Source organism: Aquarana catesbeiana, linkage group LG06 (genome assembly GCF_042186555.1).
Source record: "Aquarana catesbeiana isolate 2022-GZ linkage group LG06, ASM4218655v1, whole genome shotgun sequence".
Taxonomy (NCBI): domain Eukaryota; kingdom Metazoa; phylum Chordata; class Amphibia; order Anura; family Ranidae; genus Aquarana; species Aquarana catesbeiana.
Genome location: NC_133329.1, coordinates 104643698 through 104662642, shown reverse-complemented (window position 1 = coordinate 104662642; position 18945 = coordinate 104643698). Strand labels below are relative to the sequence as shown.

The 18945-nt window shown below is 43.7% G+C and overlaps 2 protein-coding genes across 2 annotated transcripts in view; one reads left to right on the top strand and one right to left on the bottom strand.

Annotated features, from left to right (window-relative positions):
* The window catches only part of VASN (vasorin), a 35225-nt gene extending 28683 nt beyond the window's left edge, over positions 1 to 6542 (bottom strand). Inside the window, exon 1 of the mRNA XM_073636589.1 lies at positions 5964 to 6542. The gene's annotated coding sequence lies outside the window, so the exon portion shown is untranslated. The remainder of the gene's footprint in view (positions 1 to 5963) is intronic.
* Positions 1 to 18945, top strand: part of CORO7 (coronin 7) — a 317064-nt gene that overhangs the window by 207620 nt on the left and 90499 nt on the right. The gene's annotated exons all lie outside the window — the stretch shown is intronic.

Genomic DNA, 18945 nt, shown 5'->3' with positions numbered 1-18945 from the left:
CACTGAAGGGTTTCCCTTACAAGCAATAACGGCGGCAGCACCCGAGAGCCAATTGAAAAATTGGCTGGGGTGCCGACATTGCGGGATCCCTGGACAGGTAAGTGTCCTAATATTAAAAGTCAGCAGCTACAGTATTTGTATTATAACATTTTTTTTGGGGGGAGCTGGAGCTCCGCTTTAATGACTGTGTATGTCTCTTCTGTCATAAATGCTTCTCCCTGCCTGTCAGTGTTGATTTTTCATGTGCATGCGCAGCTGAGCGCAAAGTAGCTTCAGAGCACACACGCAGGAGTTATGTAATACCAGCTCAGCCAATCAATAGGGCAAAGACTCCGAACCTGAGAAAAGATGGAAGCACGAGTGATGGAGGGGAGCCCAATATCGCAGTTCTGGAGGGGATTACTTTGCTAGGTAAGTTTACCATAATGTGGGAATACGTTTTGCATGCTAGCACATTATGGCAAAAAGTTCCTAGGGGCCCCAAATTTTTTGTTGTTTGTTTTACTTTGGCTTTAGACCCTGCAAGTACAAAAAATAAACAGATGACCTGTGCGACATGCACTCCACTCCTAATTCTTGCTGTAGGTTGAGAGGTGTCAGCCCTTCTATTTGCCTTTCGCTAAACTGCTCAGACCTATACATTTATAGATCTATACAATATCAAGGCTAAGCATTCTGTAGTCCAAGATAAGAACTGGGAGGGCTGTTTGAGATAACTAGACAGCTCTGAATTTCTGAAAAGTTTTTTTTTTTTTTTACTTATCAAACAGATATAATAAAACACGTTCGATGGTGTAAGCAAATAATAGAGTTTCATTGTTAGGGTATACATACACTTCAAGTCAAAGGTAGATAACCAGAGCCTTGCCGGGTGCTGTGGAACTATAAGGACCAGCATGTCCCAATCTTGTCAGATTTGCAAAATACTTTGACTTTTTATGATAACTAGATTATCTAAGAGGAACCATTAGGAGAAAAAACTCCATTTGTTGTTGCCACCGCCCCAGATATAGTATATATAGAAAAGTAAGTACCCCCCGGTACAAAGGGACTTTCATAAAAACAATGTAGTGGTCAGAGATAACAACCATGCACAAAGTGATACATAATATCCATATATATTATATAAGCAGAAAGCTCCCTGAAGAAGGGATTTATCTTGAATCTCCCGAAACGCGTCGGGCTATAGGAGAAGTGATTTCTGCTTATATATTGTATATGTATATTATGTATCACTTTGTGCATGGTTGTTATCTCTGACCACTACATTGTTTTTATGAAATACATTTTTTAATTTTTTTTGAAAATATTGTCTCTTCAGAAAGTCCCTTTCTGAAGAAAAGTTCCTTTGTACCGGGGGTACTTACTTTTCTATATATTTTTTGATAACTAGGGTAAAAGTGTTGCTGCTGCATGTAACAGGAAATCAAATTACCTATTTTACTAGAAAGAGAAAACCTGACTAGTTGCTACCAGGCAGTTGCTGCTGGGAGAGAAGACCTTTGTTCTTGGTGTCTAATCATTGCTTGTAGTGATTTGTCAGTCTGTAGAACACTAATGAATATAAAGAAGTGATCAGAGTGTGCATTGGAAAAAACATTTACCAGTATGATGGAAATTCTATACCATCGCAGAATACAAGACCCTAAAACAAAAAAAAAAAAAAAGAAAAACAGCCTGCAATCACCCAGCCATGTATTGCCAGCTAAACCAATTATACTTCATGCTACTTGTGTAGCTTACTCCATAGGGAACAATGTGTAACATTTTCTACATTTAGCAATTAATCATAAATGATTTTAGTTGCCGAATTGAGGTGCTAAAAATCTCCAGTGTAGCTTTAGCCTATTTAGGTGACTAAATCTCTTAGTAGTGAGATATTAAAATCACACGAGTAGCCCAAGGCTGATGTCAGGAGGGCGATTCAGCTGCTAGCGACAAATCGCCATTAGCAGAATCGCTAAGAGGCTGTCTGTCTACCCCTATTGAGTCGCTTCCTCATTAGCTGAAGCCGCAAGATCTCACTCCTATCACTAGCAATTGAGATTCACCAGCAAGGAAGCAATTCCATAGGGACAGGTGAGCTGACTGTTAGCGATTCTGCTGCTGGCGATTTGTGACTAGTGGCAGAATTGCCCATCTGACAGCAGCCCTGGGATTACACACAAGTTCTGCTTGAGTCCCCTGTAATATAGTTTTATTACCTGTTGATCCTGCCAGGAGATCTGCTATTTCTCAACCTTCTTTAGTAGAGTGACATTGCTTTCCAGTCTACAATGAATCTGAAGAAAGGTTGTCACCCTGTGGATTGGTTTAATCTTAGGCTAGCCATACACAGCTTCGATTTTGTCAGGTTCAGCAAGAATCGACCAGAACTCGAGTCTTGGGTGGCTTGGTCGGCGTCACCCAGCTCAGCAAAAGTCAATTCAAAAATCGGCTTGGCCTGGTGGAAAATTGTCGGATGAACAGTGACTGCATCCTATCAGATACGGTCACTTTTTGGGGTATTTAGGCAGCCATGGGTTTCGTGGCGGTCTGAATTCAATAGCCAACAGTAGAGATTCCTCCATCCCTGCCGTTTACCCTGGATGGAGGAATCGAGTGGCTAAATGAGATAAATCTGCACATGTGTGGCTACCATTAATGGGCATGTAGTTTTAGATGAATTTAAGGTAAGTGACAAACAAACTAATAATTAGTTCTAGCAAGTGTTTTTGTAAAAAAAAAAAGTTACTGTGAATAAAACTGTGAATAAAAAGTGACTTCTCACATTAAGAATTATGCCAAACATAATTGGATCAAATCTCGGGCAGTTCAGCAGGGATTGGCTGAGATTTAATCCATCTATGGGCAGGTTGGTTGCACCCCAGTCGATCTATCTATTGACTTGGGTGCAACCAGCCTGTCACATTTTTTACATGCAATTTACTGCCGGCTGCTAGCAGTAATCATTGTATTCTGCCGGCTGCTAGCAGTAATCATTGTATTCTGCTGGCTGCTAGCAGTAATCATTGTATTCTTCCGGCTGCTAGCAGTAATCATTGTATTCTGCCGGCTGCTAGCAGTAATCATTGTATTCTGCCGGCTGCTAGCAGTAATCATTGTATTCTGCCGGCTGCTAGCAGTAATCATTGTATTCTGCCGGCTGCTAGCAGTAATCATTGTATTCTGCCAGGCAGGAAGGCTCCCCGCTGGCAGAATAGCACAGTGGGAGATATTCCCCATCAACAAGTACTGTGTTGATGGAGGAATCAAGCAATTTTCTTCTGTGGTGGAAAGAAAGAACTTTAAATCATCTATGGCTTGCCTAACTCTTGACTGCCTAAGATTTCTTATCAAAGCAGCGCAACTCCGGGAATGCAAGGCATCAGAAACAATGTCATTTTTTGGAGGATGCTGGAGAGTTGAATTGCTCATTATCTTCTTTCTTTTAGGGAAGTGGGGGGCAAACTCTGGCCCTCCAGCTGTTGTGGAACTACAAGTCCCATCATGCCTCTGCTTGTGGGAGTCATGCTTGTAATTGTCAGAATCTTGCAATGCCTCATGGGACTTGTAGTTCCACAACAGCTGGAGGGCTGATGTCCTCCCTCTCCCTGTAAGGGACCCCGGCTGTGACTCTGCCCAAATGTTAATCATCTTCTGTCTTTTAGGGACTCCCGCTGTGACAGCCCAAATGCCTTTTAACAATTCCTTTGCAAGTCTCACTTTTTCCATCGCAGGTTTTTTTAAATTTCCTTTATGGAGAATGCAGCATCGGGAGTGAGACTGCAAGATAGTGGAACAGAGCTAGAAAACTATAGCTGGGAACTAACTTTATCATCTGCCAAAATCCAAAGTATAGGTGTTGTATTGACTGACCGACCGTTATTTAGTTTGTATACCCGACAGTGATTTTGTACTAGCGAACTGTCCTTGCAAAGCATTATGGGATGCACATATCATTAGAACCCTTCATTATTTGTTTATTTACCACCACATTGTAAAGTCTGCATCCTAGAATAAACACACACATTAAGTGGTGTACACTGTCCTGAAGCTGTATAGCCGGAAGTATATAGTAGTGTGCTGTCCTGAAGCTCTATAGCCGTAAGTATTGGTGGAGAGACATACACATAACAATTTCCCCCATATCACTGTACTGGTGACCTATGAAACATTCCTTACCCGCCACTTTGTAGCTGTCAGCACTTTGTATATAAACTACAACAGAACGTCTTCTACCAGTGCAGTAGACATGAGGATCTCCTAATATAAAGGGTGTTAGGTTCTCCCTGTGCCTGCGTGGGTATCCTCCGGGTACTCCAGTTTCCTTCCACAATCCAAAGACATGCTGGTAGGTTAATTGGATCCTGTCTAAATTGTCCCTAGTTAGTATATGTATGAATGTGTGTTAGGGACCTTAGATTGTAAGCTCCTTGAGGGTAGGGACTGATGTGATTGTACAATGTATATGTAAAGCACTGTGTAAATTGACGGCGCTATATAAGTACCTGAAATAAATATGAATAAATAAAATAATTTTAGGTGACTTGGTTCTTCTAGGTTCTCACCTAAGCAATAGATGGCAACATTATTAAATAACTTCCAGGGTCACTTTGCCATGTTTTTCATGTTGCCAGATGAACACATCATACTAAAGATCCCATTTACAATATATTTATTCCAGTTTCTACATTTTAACACTGATCTCTAATAGATTTAAGCTTATATACTATATACAATATGTTTATTTAACTTATGTGTGCATATACATTTTATTTTATTTTTTTATGCCTGCTCTTTAATCTTTTTTAAATTACTATAAATTGGAATAATATATATTTAAATTGGCATGTTCAATTTCCATCAGTTAAGCTTATTCTTTAATAGATATAAAGTATTATAGATGGTATTGTACTATACTATGTTATGTTATTTTGTATACAAGTTTATTTATAATAGTTTAAACCTAAATTACTATATATATTATACTATATTTTGTTAATTGTTTTTATAATAGATCTATATCTAAAGTACCCTAGATTGTATTATATGTTTTGGTAAATGGTATATTTATTATACTTTTTAAGACTGCTCTTTAATAGATATAAACTTTTATAGAAGTATAGATCTCATTATACTTTGTAGATCATGTGGGTGTGTTAGCATATTTTTTCTACCCTATACATATAGATATAGACTTCAAGTACTATAGAACTCCTACTTTGTTTATTAAGTATAATAATACCTAATATTGTATATGTATGCTTCTTTATTCTTTCAACCCTACATATATACAGTAGATATAAACCTAAAGAACTCTAGATCTTAAAAAAGAGTATTAACGGACAAATTTTAAAGTGGTTTTATGAAATGATTATAGAATCAGATTTAATTACCAGAGACAGCCTTGTTCAATAATCAGTTTTCAATCTAATGTGCAAAAAGCAACCAATCAGAATACATCATTGAAGTCTGACTCCAACAGACTGAATGCGGATTGGTTGCTATAGGTTACTGCAGGATTATCGTTAAGAATACGTTTTTTTTTTTAACGAACAAAGCTGAAGATGTTCCAAGGACAGAACTTCTAATTTTAATTTGCACTTTTTGTTAGGATCGGTGTCTTCCCATCCCTATCTTTCCCTGGGTTAGTTAGGAATATCAGTGTATACAATGCAGCATCTTCTAAAACAATTGTTGACTCCTGGTCTAATGGAGAATGTGGTGGTCTGTGGACCACCAAGGATGTTCTGTTTTTGATTTGCTGAGTTAGACCAACTTGGCATCAAAATGTCCCTAGAAATGCTTTTTGGCGTCTAGACATCTGTAGCATTACCGAGCGTTCACTGAAGATTATAGAGATATTAACTCATTTGAAAGAAAAAGAATTCAGTTGGTGCAAGCCCAGGCTGAGCAGATACCAAGGATGCCAATTGTCATATAAGACCAGTAAACGATAAGGTAGAAGAAGGCAGACTTACAATTCCGTCTGGATCTGTGTGAGATTCTTAGTAGCCAAATGACATCCAGATGAGTGAAGTCTTGGGATTTGCAGAGGTGAACGTTCCTCCTCCGCACCTCACACCTCCTTTCTGTTCTGCAGAACTTTTTCTGAGCAGCTTTTGTCCTTTCGGACTGTTCTGAATTCTTTTCATCAAACTTTTCTGTCTTAACTTTTTTTTTTTTTCCTCCTCCAGCCCCTCCTTGCCGTGTCCTGCTCTTTGCTAGTCTCCTTCCCTGGCTCAGCTTTTCTGGCTGGGGAAGTGATAGTTTAGCTATTCCTATGCTCTGTGCCTGGGGCAGTGAAGGCGTCACCAGTACAGAGGCAGGACTAAGCTTCCCTCCAGTGTTTCCTAACCAGCTATTGGCCTGATCTAACCCCCCTGTGTCCTACACCTCTCCTCCCACCTACACCTTTTTTCGGTGACCCTGTACCTTCAGCTGGTCCAGAGATGCTGCAACTGCAAATCTCCCATCTGTAACCTTTTTCCTAACTCGTAGTTTGCACAGAGGGACCTGCACGCGCCAGACAGCAGGGAGAGATAGGAATATTGATTATTCTTATCTGCTAAAACTATCACACAGTGAACTTTTAACTCAAACTGCCTAAAAAGATTAGTCATTTGGGTTGTTCATCCAGCAATCCTTGTAATTTAAAGCCTAGTACACACGATGAGAAAATAAAAGGAAAAATACCACTTTTTAAGCGATCGTATGATAATCTGATCATTAGTACTCAGCTTTTCGAGAGCCTATCGCAACAGTTCATGCAAAAATTATCTGAAGGGACAATTCGTTGGACAGCACAGTAGTGTAGTGGGTAGCACTCTCACCTAGCAGTAAAAAGGGTTGCTGGTTCGAATCCCAACCACGACACTTCCTGCCTGTAGTTTGCATGTTCTCCCTGTGCCTGCGTGGCTTTCCTCCGGGTGCTCAGATTTCCTCCCACACTCCAAAGACATGCTGGTAGATTAATTGGCTTCTGTCCAAAAATTGGCACCAGTATATGAATGTGAGTTGGGGACCTTGGATTGTGGGCTCCTTGAGGGTAGGGACCGATGTGAGTGTGCGATGTATGTGTGGAACGCTGCGTAAATTGTCGGCGCTGTATGGGTACCTTAAATAAATAAATAATAGATGAGCATCTTAATGAGACACAATGTACAGGGATAGGGACAATTGTAGACTCGCACCCACACTCACTTCGGTTGAACTGGATGGACTGTTGTCTTTATTCAACCTTACTAACTATGTAACTATGACAAACGCACAAATATTTCTCGTATGATACCAGAACATCCGATATTCATTTTAATCAGTATAATATTTGACCAAAAAATAATCGGAAGGCAAAGACCACACATGCTCAGAAATGGCAGAATACATTAAGATACGATAAAACACATGACTTCACTTCCGAAGTTGTATTCTGTCGTACGAGAATTTTCGTAACTTAAAGGGGTTGTAAAGGTGTTTTTTTTTTTTTTTAAAAATAACAAACATGTCATACTTACCTTCACTGTGCAGCTCGTTCTGCACAGAGTGGCCCCGAACCTGGTCTTCTGGGGTCCCTCGGCGGCTGTCTCAGCTCCTCCCCGCAAGCATTTACCACCTTCATGCGAGCTCTCTCGCACGGTGGTGAGTGCTTGCGGGCGCGCTCCCGTGATACAGCCGGCGGCTATAGCCGCTCGCTGTATCACTCGGCCCCGCCCCCCGGCGCGCCGCGTCATCGGATGTGATTGACAGCAGCGCGAGCCAATGGCTGCGCTGCTTTCAATCCATCCACTGCAGCCAATCAGCGGCCAGGGTGAGCGGAGGAACAGATGTCGGGAACGCGAAGCTGACTTTCGAGGCGTCAGGTAAGTAAAACGGGGGGGCTGGGGGCGGCGGTTCTGTCAGAAGTTTTTTCACCTTAATGCATAGAATGCATTAAGGTGAAAAAACTTTTACCTTTACAACCCCTTTAAGTAACCTCTTCATCTTTGAGATGAGACTAGCATGCAAAAAAATGGATGATCATTTGTCCAATATTCTCATCATGTGTACGAGGTTTAAGGCTGGATCGTTTTATTTATCAGTGGGCTGATCAAAAAAAAAAAAAAAGAAAGAAATGAACAGATTCCCACATCCACACAACCGAGATTGATGGAGGAATGCTCCCCGCTGTGTCATTGTATTCTGACAATGGGAACTCCTCCGCTATCAAAATATATACTGATCAGTTTCCCAACAGTCCTGTTTCATAGAAGTTAAATTATTAAATCATTAAATCGTCTTCTGTCAAGCGGGAATGGCCATACATGGATCGAAATTCATCCAGTCCCTGTTGAGCCGACTAAATTTTCGATCCATCTGTTGCCAGCTTAAGATGAGTTCACATTGGGCAAATGTGAGTCACGTTAAAATGTGAACGTGAGTTCATGGGCGTTTTTGTGCCTATGAAAGGGGCAGGACTGTGGCGCTGGCCTGTGACAAATAAGCCATCAAAATTTACCTTTTCTGAACACTGATCCTCCCAATTCATCCGTATGCATCAGAAACGCAGACTTTGCGCAAGCCTTAAATGAATACGTTCAAGGTCTTCCAAATGCCTGGCACCGATTTTGGGTGTCTCTCTTCGTGATTGCCATTGGAAGAAGAGAATTTGGACAAGTTGTGACCATCAACCTTTAGGGTCGGTTCACACTGGGACGACTTGGGATCCGACTTGTACGCCCTCAAGTCGCCCCAAGTCGCCCCAGAAAGAGATTCACATTTAAGTGAATGGGAGCGTCTTAATAGACACTACTGAAGTCGCTCCGACTTCAGAGCGTACTCCCTGTACTACTTGGATCCGACTTGGTAGGCGACCTGTACCATAGAAATCAATGGAAGTCGCCTCCAAGTCGGATCTCTCTCTCAAAGTCAAGCGACTTTGCAGGGAAAACCCCTCCCTCCCAGAGAGCTGATTGTCCTGTGATTGGCCACAGCCGAAGTCGCCTGTCCTGGAGGCGACTTGAAGTCGCGTTGTAATTTGCTAAAGTCGCGCTGAAGTCGCGCCGAAGTCGCGTTGAAGCCGCGTTGAAGTCGCCGTGCAAAGTCGCGTTAAAGTCGTGTTGGCCCTGTGTGAATCGAGCCTAAGTCAAACAGCGAATCCAAAAATTCAGACTGCTACAGTGTGGCCACATTTACAGAACCAATTCCTCTGGTGAGAGCTACCCATCCCCTGGAGGGCTCAAGGGTGAAAACATGTCTCAAACACATCGAGGAATGCCTAAGGAACCAGCGACTGACAATTAACGTAGCAAAAAATATCACCACCGATCGCCAAAGGTGGAAGCATTTTGTGAGGAATCCATTGGCACCCACAGCAGTATAGTCATTAAGAAGACGACCTGCTCCCCAATTACCAGCTAGGGATTAAAGAAGAAGTGGTGAACCAGATCCATTTGGGCCATTAGATTTCTCTCGCAAACATATTAACTTTCCCTATTTGGTCTATAAACTACCTGATTAAAAGTACGTCTCCCTAATAGTGGCTATACGCACTTCAGTTATTTTTTACCGATCATTGTGCGATTAGATCAATCAGATTATGAGATTACAGGTGGAAACAGAGGCGGTTGATAATTTATGATCACAGGTTACAATCGTATCTTAACTATCAATTATAATCCACTTCTCTATATGTGGCATAATGATCGGATGGGTTACTGACTATAGATTGATTTTATCCATCGGAAGAGATCATTTGGGCTTGCCCAGCTTGGACTGGTGTAAGTGTGCATGTGGCACACCTGTGGAATCCAGTGGAAGTTGGAAATCACTGTAGTAGGCACCGCTACAGCAGTCATTTCTACTAGCCTCCAAGTCTTGTGTCATGCGGCTCGTCTGTTGCATTATGAACACAGGGAGTTGCTCACTCGGCAGGGAACCTTTGCAAAAAAAAAGTGTTGTGTATGCTTTTTGGTTGAGGACTCCTAGGAAATTAATGAGCATGGGTACAACAATGCATTTCGACAATCCAACACTTGCATGTAGTGATGAATTGACCCTAAAATGTACTCAAACTATGTTTCATCCCTTGTAAACAGGAGATGAATCACCCACCGACATATCTCATATACCCTATATTGCCAAAAGCCTTTACACCCACATGAACTTCAATGGCATCCCAGTCTTAGTCTGTAGGGTTCAGTATTGAGTTGGCCCACCCTTTGCAGCTATAACAGCTTCAATTCTTCTGGGAAGGTTGTCCACAAGGGTTAGGAGTGTGTCTATGGGAATGTCTGACCATTCTTCCAGAAGCGTATTTGAGGTCAGGTACTGATGTGGACGAGAAGGCCTGGCTCGCAGTCTCCACTCTAATTCATCCCAAGATGTTTTATCGGGTTGAGGTCAGAACTCTGTGCAGGCCAGTCAAGTTCCTTCACCCCAAACACGCTCATCCATATCTTTATGGACCTTTCTTTGTGAACTGGTGCACAGTCATGTTGAAACAAGAAGGGGCCATCCCCAAACTGTTCCCACAAAGTTGGGAGCATGAAATTGTCCAAAATGTCTTGGTATGCTGACGCCTTAAGAGTTCTCTTCACTGGAACTAAGGGACCAAGCCCAACCCCTGAAAGACAACCCTACACCATAATCCCTCCTGCACCAAATTATTTGGACCAGTGCACAAAGTAAGGTCCATAAAGACATGGATGAGCGAGTTTGGGGTGGAGGACCGTGACTGGCCTGCACAGAGTCCTGTCCTCAACCCGATAGAACACCTTTGGGATGAATTAGAGCAGAGACTGCGAGCCAGGCCTTCTTATCCACATCAGTGCCTGATCTCACAAATGCGCTTCTGGAAGAATGGTCAAACATTCCCATAGACACACTCCTAAACCTTGTGGACAGCCTTCCTAGAAGATTTGAAGCTGTCATAGCTGCAAAGGGTGGGCCAACTCAATAGTGAACCTTCGGACTAAGACTGGGATGCCATTAAAGTTCATGTGTGTGTGTGTTTGGCCAGAAACAGCAGTGTGTAGTTTGGAAAGAAATGTCTTTGTGAATCTTTGTTCTGAATGCATAACAACCAAAAAGGGAAGATGGTTATGGCTCCGCTCACTGAGGATGAAAGAGATTGTTTTTTGAATTATTTATGTTGGAAGTGATGACAAATACAGCTCACTATAGACATCAAGGAATGGTACATGTGCGATCTCTCTCTCAATGGCTGCAGGTACGGTATCTCTCTGAAATTGGAGCACAGTGCTCACCTGAGCTGTCTTGTTTTGTCTATGGAGGAAGGAAGAGGAAGGAGCGTGTAGGCAGTCTTGGCACGGCATGTGTCTGGAGGAATAACGGGGATCAGAAAGGGTTTTCTACCCTTTCTGACCTTTTTGTTCAACAAAAGGAATCATATAGATCTGTTGGCTCCTGCCCCATATATATTCGATTTTGTTGTGTCATTCATAGGTAGACTGCACTTAATACACCGATCAGCCATAACATTCTGATCTATGATAGGTGAAGGGAGTAGCATTGATTATCTCATTACAATGACATTTGAAAGTCGGTGGGATATATTAGGCTGCAAACAAAACATGTTGTCCCTGAAGTTGATGTGTTGAAATCAGAAAAATTGGGCATCACAGTTTATTGTGTATGGGGCTGCGTATCCACAGACCGTTCAGGGTGCCCATGCTGACCCGTGTCCACAGCCAAAAGCACCTACAATGGAGCTGTGTGAAGTTGGCACCCCATGTTTGTAAAACGTGAATAAAAATATACCATTCGTTTGTGCCGCGTTTGTGCTGATTTGTGCCGCAAAAATGAGCGTTTGTGCCGGTTCGGTTTCTGAGATATTAAACATTCAATTTAATGCAAGCCCCGCCCACTTTGCACCCCATGTCCCTGAATTTTAAAAACAAACGCGCCATTCGTTTGTGCTGCGTTTGTGCTGGTTTGTGCCGCAAAAATAAATGTTTGTGCCGCTTTGGTTGCGGAGATATTGTGCGTTATAGTTGCTGTAACCCCGCCCATTTTGCACCCCATGTTCCTGAATTTTAAAAACAAACGTTCCATTTGTTTGTGCCGCGTTTGTGCTGGTTTGTGCCGCAAAAATAAACGTTTGTGCCGCTTTGGTTGCGGAGATATTGTGCGTTATAGTTGCTGTAACCCCGCCCATTTTGCACCCCATGTTCCTGAATTTTAAAAACAAATGCACCATTCGTTTGTGCCGCGTTTGTGCTGGTTTGTGCCGCAAAAATAAGCGTTTGTGCCGCTTTGGTTGCGGAGATATTGTGCGTTATAGTTGCTGTAACCCCGCCCATTTTGCACCCCATGTTCCTGAATTTTAAAAACAAACGCGCCATTTGTTTGTGCTGTGTTTGTGCTGGTTTGTGCCGCAAAAATAAATGTTTGTTCCGCTTTGGTTGCGGAGATATTGTGCGTTATAGTTGCTGTAACCCCGCCCATTTTGCACCCCATGTTCTTGAATTTTAAAAACAAACGTGCCATTCGTTTGTGCCGCGTTTGTGCTGGTTTGTGCCGCAAAAATAAACGCTTGTGCCGCTTTGGTTGCGGAGATATTGTGCGTTATAGTTGCTGTAACCCCGCCCATTTTGCACCCCATGTTCCTGAATTTTAAAAACAAACGCGCCATTCGTTTGTGCCGCGTTTGTGCTGGTTTGTGCCGCAAAAATAAACGTTTGTGCCGCTTTGGTTGCGGAGATATTGTGCGTTATAGTTGCTTTAACTCCGCCCATTTTGCACCCCATGTTCCTGAATTTTAAAAACAAACGCGCCATTCGTTTGTGCCACGTTTGTGCTGGTTTGTGCCGTAAAAATAAACGTTTGTGCCGCTTTGGTTGCTGAGATATTGTGCGTTATAGTTGCAGCAACCCCGCCCACATTGCACCCCATGTTCCTGAATTTTAAAAACAAACGCGCCATTTGTTTGTGCCGGGTTTGTGCTGGTTTGTGCCGCAAAAATAAACATTTGTGCAGCTTTGGTTGCGGAGATATTGTGCGTTATATGTTGTCAAACCACATTGACTTTACACCTTGTTATTAAAGCTTACATACAGAACCTAAACTCAGCTTGGGTTTCCTTAATGTAAAGCTCCTCCCACTGTACTGGCACTGCACTTCATATTGTACCCTGAAAAAGGCACCTCTGCCGGGTTAGCCCCCCCATATCAAAATTTTTGAAAAAATCTTATGCAGTTTGTTAGATCTTTGTTAGATCAGGTTAGGTCAACCGTTGTCTGCGTTAGATCTCACACAGAAGAAGCGATATTAACAGTTATTTGCTGGGGGGGCTAACCCGTCATCAGCCCCCCCTTATCAAAAAATTGACCAAACAGTTAGCTATTTTGGAAGCAATTTGTTAGATCCGGTATGATCCAGTGTTTTTAACGTTAGATCTCACATTATTAGAGACTTATTAAGTGATTAATGAGGGGGGCTGGCCCCCCCTTATCAAATTTTCGGGCCAAAAATCATTCGGGCTAATAGATATTCGTTAGATCCGGTAAGATCAAGAGGTTTTAACGTAAGATCTCACATCATTTCAGAGATTTCATATTCTTTGCCAATAACAACATCCAAGTTAGTAGATAATTGTTAGATGAAGTTATTATTGCATTAAACCTAGCATGCACATGGCAGAAATCAGTAATAATCGCAATGTAAGTAGGGATAAAAGCTTGTTGCAGTTTGATCAGTGAGATGTTTTATTTAATCTATGATAAATACATAACAGTTCGTTATTTTATATGAGAAGTTAGGCCCCCGTGGCAGTAGCTTAAAATTAATAAATTTTGGCATCGCTGCTCTAAATTGTGGGCACAACTGGAACAGGCCCAGACTGACATTCTGCTGCCAGGGGCTCTGTGGTGCTATGACCAACTACCACCTGTGCTGAAGTTACACCCCATATTGGGTACGACACTCCGCATATGCTCCCAGGTCAGCACACAGAACCGGCTTTCTTCCCTGATTCCCCATTGCTCCCTATCATAGAAAAACCGTGGTTCCTCCCTGGTCTGGAACCGCAAATGTTTCGGACCCTAAGCCAAACAGGTAGGGTCCAGGCATCCCACTTCCTAACGGGAGGCCAATGGCCTTCCACAGTAGTGCTAATGAGCCCTTCAAACTTTCCTTGTGGACAGCGCTACAATTACAACACTTTCTCAATACTTTGCCTAATTCACAGGGATTTAATCGTCCCCTGACGTCCTTTGAAGCATACTGTTCCAAAGAGGGTTCCCTTCCACAGGCTCTATCCAAAACATACGCCCTCTTGAACTGTCCGGCTGAACAACCACACTTACCGTTCTTGAACAAATGGGAAAGTAAGCTGGGGCGTACATTAACATCTGCTCAGATACAACATGTCCTCAGATTTTCGTTGAAATCATCGGTTTGTACAAAAATTAAAGAGACCAACTATAAACTGTTAACAAGGTGGTACCTCACCCTGCAACTACTGACCAATGTTGGAGATGCCAGGGGGATGGAGGAACACGACTTCACATATTTTGGTCGTGCCCTAAATTGATCCACTTCTGGGAGACAGATAAACCACGCAAAAATTTACGGAATACAAGGTTCCTGGTGATCCAGCTTTTTCCTGCTACATGTCTCCTCCATCTGAGCCAAACTCTATAAAAACTCCATTCCAAATGAGATGGAAGATCGAGTACTCACTGCACAACACCAACAGGAAAAATACTCTAACACTTGGGGACTATGGAACCAGATTGTCGTCTCCGCAGAGGGTACTGCCCTTCTTGGGACTTAATGTCACAGAAAAGTTCCGGAGCCCATTCATCATAGTTATCCTGAACCAACGCCATTTCACCCCCCCCCCCCAGCCTTACCTCCCCCCCCCTTCTATCCTTTTACCTTTTCCATCCTTTTTTCCTTACCTTCTTTGATTATTGAAAATGAGAAAATAGTTTTGGGCGACAGCGGGTCTTGCTCCACAGCCCATTTTCCATCTTTAATAAAAACTGATAGGCCAGGAGGTAAGCAGCCTTTTGAGCAGTGTGCCGAAAAATGTTTTCAAAGAAATTGAGCGTACCGATTTTATAACAAAAAAAGTCAACTTCACAATCTCAATCACGAAAAGGATTTTTTATAAAGTAAATGCTGTAAACTACTTTAGCAGTGAGAAATTAACATCCTGCACTCTCACGCCTCAGATCAACCCCAATTCATACACCTTCACACCTCAGATCACTGTATCACCTGCAAATCTGCCCCACCACTGTACCCCCCTGCACATCTGCCCCACCACTGTAACCCCCTGCACATCTGCCCCACCACCGTACCCCCATGCTCTTCTGTCTCACTGCTGAACCATCTTCTCATCTGTCCTAACACTGAACTTATCTGCTCATCTGCCCCACCACTGTAACCCCCTTTCTCATCTGTCCCACCTCTCTAACCCCCTTTCTCATCTGCCCCACCACTGTAAACCCCTTTCTCATCTGCCCCACCACTGTACCTCCCGCACATCTGTCCCACCTCTGTTCCCCCTGCTCATCTTCCCCACCACTGTAACCCCCTTTCTCATCTGCCCCACCTCTGTAACCCCCTTTCTCATCTGCCCCACCACTGTAACCCCCTTTCTCATCTGCCCCACCTCTGTAACCCCCTTTCTCATCTGCCCCACCACTGTAACCCCCTTTCTCATCTGCCTCACCTCTGTAACCCCCTTTCTCATCTGCCTCACCTCTGTAACCCCCTTTCTCATCTGCCCCACCTCTGTAACCCCCTTTCTCTTCTGCCCCATCACTGTACCTCCTGCACATCTGTCTCACCTCTGTTCCCCCTGCTCTTCTGCCCCACCGCTGTAACCCCCTGCTCATCTGTACCACTAATGTACCCCCTTTCTCATCTGCCCCACCTCTGTAACCCCCTTTCTCATCTGCCCCACCACTGTAACCCCCTTTCTCATCTGCCCCACCTCTGTAACCCCCTTTCTCATCTGCCCCACCTCTGTAACCCCCTTTCTCATCTGCCCCACCTCTGTAACCCCCTTTCTCATCTGCCCCACCACTGTAACCCCCTTTCTCTTCTGCCCCATCACTGTACCTCCTGCACATCTGTCTCACCTCTGTTCTCCCTGCTCTTCTGCCCAACCACTGTAACCCCCTGCTCATCTGTCCACCAATGCACCTCCTTTCACATCTGCCCCACCGCTGTACCCCCCTGCTCTTCTGTCCCACCGCTAAACCCCCTTCTCATCTGCCCCAACACTGAACCCCTCCTGCTCATTTTCCCACCACTGTAACCCCCTTGTCATCTGGCCCAACACTAAACCCCTCCCCCGCTCATCTGCCCCATCACTGTACCCCCCTGCTTTTCTGTCCCACTGCTGAACCCCCTTCGCATCCCTCCCACCACTGCACCTTCTGCACATCTGCACCACCACTGTACCCCCTTGCTCTTCTGCCCCACCACTGTAACCCCTCTGCTCATCTACCCCATCAATGTACCATTTTTCTCATCTGCCCCACCACTGTACCTCTCTGCACATTTGCTCCACTGCCATATTCCCATGTTCTTCTGTCTACTACTGAATCACCTTCTCATCTGCCCTACCACTGTAACCCGCTTTTTCATCTGCCTTACTAATGTACCTCCTGCACATCTGTTTCACCTCTGTACCCCCTGCTCTTCTGCCCCACCTATGTTCCCCCTGTTCTCCTGCCCCACCACTGTAACCTCCTGCTCATCTGTCCCACCAATACACCTCCTTTCACATTTGCCCCACTGTTCTACCCAACCTGCTTTTCTGTCCCACCACTGAACCTCCTTCTCATCTGCACCAAAACTGAACCCCCCTGCACATTTGCCCCACGGCTGTACCCTCCTGTTCTTCTGTCCCACATCTAAACCCCTCCTGCTCATTTTTCCCACCACTGTACCCTCTTCTCATCTATGATATGTGTGATATGCAGAGTGGTAAAAGGAAGCAGAGATGAGACACATCTACTTGTCCTGGCACACTCATCCAGCTGATCCACCGCTCACATCCAGACCACGTGCTTGTATGTGATGTATGGGATGTGTGGGATGTATGTGATGTATGGGATGTATGTGATGTCACATACAAGCATCTGGAATGGATGTGCAATGATGAGCTCAGGTCAGGGGCATTTTCTGAAAGCAGAGGGCTTGTGTGCAGGATCATAAGTTGGGCCCCTGCAGCTGAGGAAAAGTTTTTGTGCCGCAGCAAAAGTTGGGTGTGATTTTCATTGCGCTGAATATAAGGGGGGGCCAGCCCGTCCATATGTACCACCTAATATCTCTATTTTGATGTGGAATATCTCTGAAATGATGTGAGATCTAACGTTAAAACCACTTGATCTTACCGGATCTAACCAATATCTATTAGCTTGAATGATTTTTGGGGCGAAAATTTGATAAGGGAGGGCCAGCCCCCCCACATTAATCACTTAATAAGTCTCTAATTATGTGAGATCTAACGTTAAAAACACTTGATCATACCGGATCTAACAAATTGCTTCCAAAATAGCTAACTGTTTGGTCAATTTTTTGATAAGGGGGGCTGATGACGGGTTAGCCCCCCCCAGCAAATAACTGTTAATATCGCTTCTTCTGTGTGAGATCTAATGCAAACAACGGTTGATCTAACCTGATCTAACAAAGATCTAACAAACTGCATAAGATTTTTTCTAAAATTTTGATATGAGGGGCTAACCCGGCAGAGGTGCCTTTTTCAGGGTACAATATGAAGTGCAGTGCCAGTACAGTGGGAGGAGCTTTACATTAAGGAAACCCAAGCTGAGTTTAGGTTCTGTATGTAAGCTTTAATAACAAGGTGTAAAGTCAATGTGGTTTGACAACATATAACGCACAACATCTCCGCAACCAAAGCTGCACAAACGTTTATTTTTGCGACACAAACCAGGACAAACCCGGCACAAACAAATGGTGCATTTGTTTTTAAAATTCAGGAACATGGGGTGCAATGTGGGCGGGGTTGCAGCAACTATAACGCACAATATCTCCGCAACCAAAGCGGCACAAATGTTTATTTTTGCGGCACAAACCAGCACAAACGCGGCACAAATAAATGGCCCATTTGTTTTTAAAATTCAGGAACATAGGGTGCAATGTGGGCGGGGTTGCAGCAACTATAACGCACAATATCTCCGCAACCAAAGCGGCACAAACGTTTATTTTTGCGGCACAAACCAGGACAAACCCGGCACAAACAAATGGTGCATTTGTTTTTAAAATTCAGGAACATGGGGTGCAATGTGGGCGGGGTTGCAGCAACTATAACGCACAATATCTCCGCAACCAAAGCGGCACAAATGTTTATTTTTGCGGCACAAACCAGCACAAACGCGGCACAAACAAATAGCGCATTTGTTTTTAAAATTCAGGAACATAGGGTGCAATGTGGGCGGGGTTGCAACAACTATAACGCACAATATCTCCGCAACCAAAGCAGCATAAACGTTTATTTTTGCGGCACAAACCAGCACAAACGCGGCACAAACAAATGGCGCGTTTGTTTTTAAAATTCAGGAAGATGGGGTGCAATGTGGGCGGGGTTGCAGCAACTATAACGCACTATATCTTCGCAACCAAAGCGGCACAAACGTTTATTTTTGCGGCAAAAACCAGCACAAACGCGGCACAAACGAATGGCACGTTTGTTTTTAAAATTCAGGGACATGGGGTGCAAAGTGGGTGGGGTTGCAGCAACTATAACGCACAATATCTCCGCAACCAAAGCGGCACAAACGTTTATTTTTGCGGCACAAACCAGCACAAACCCGGCACAAACAAATGGTGCGTTTGTTTTTAAAATTCAGGAACATGGGGTGCAATGTGGGCGGGGTTGTAGCAACTATAACGCACTATATCTCCGCAACCAAAGCGGCACAAACATTTATTTTTGCGGCACAAACCAGCACAAACACGGCACAAACGAATGGCGCGTTTGTT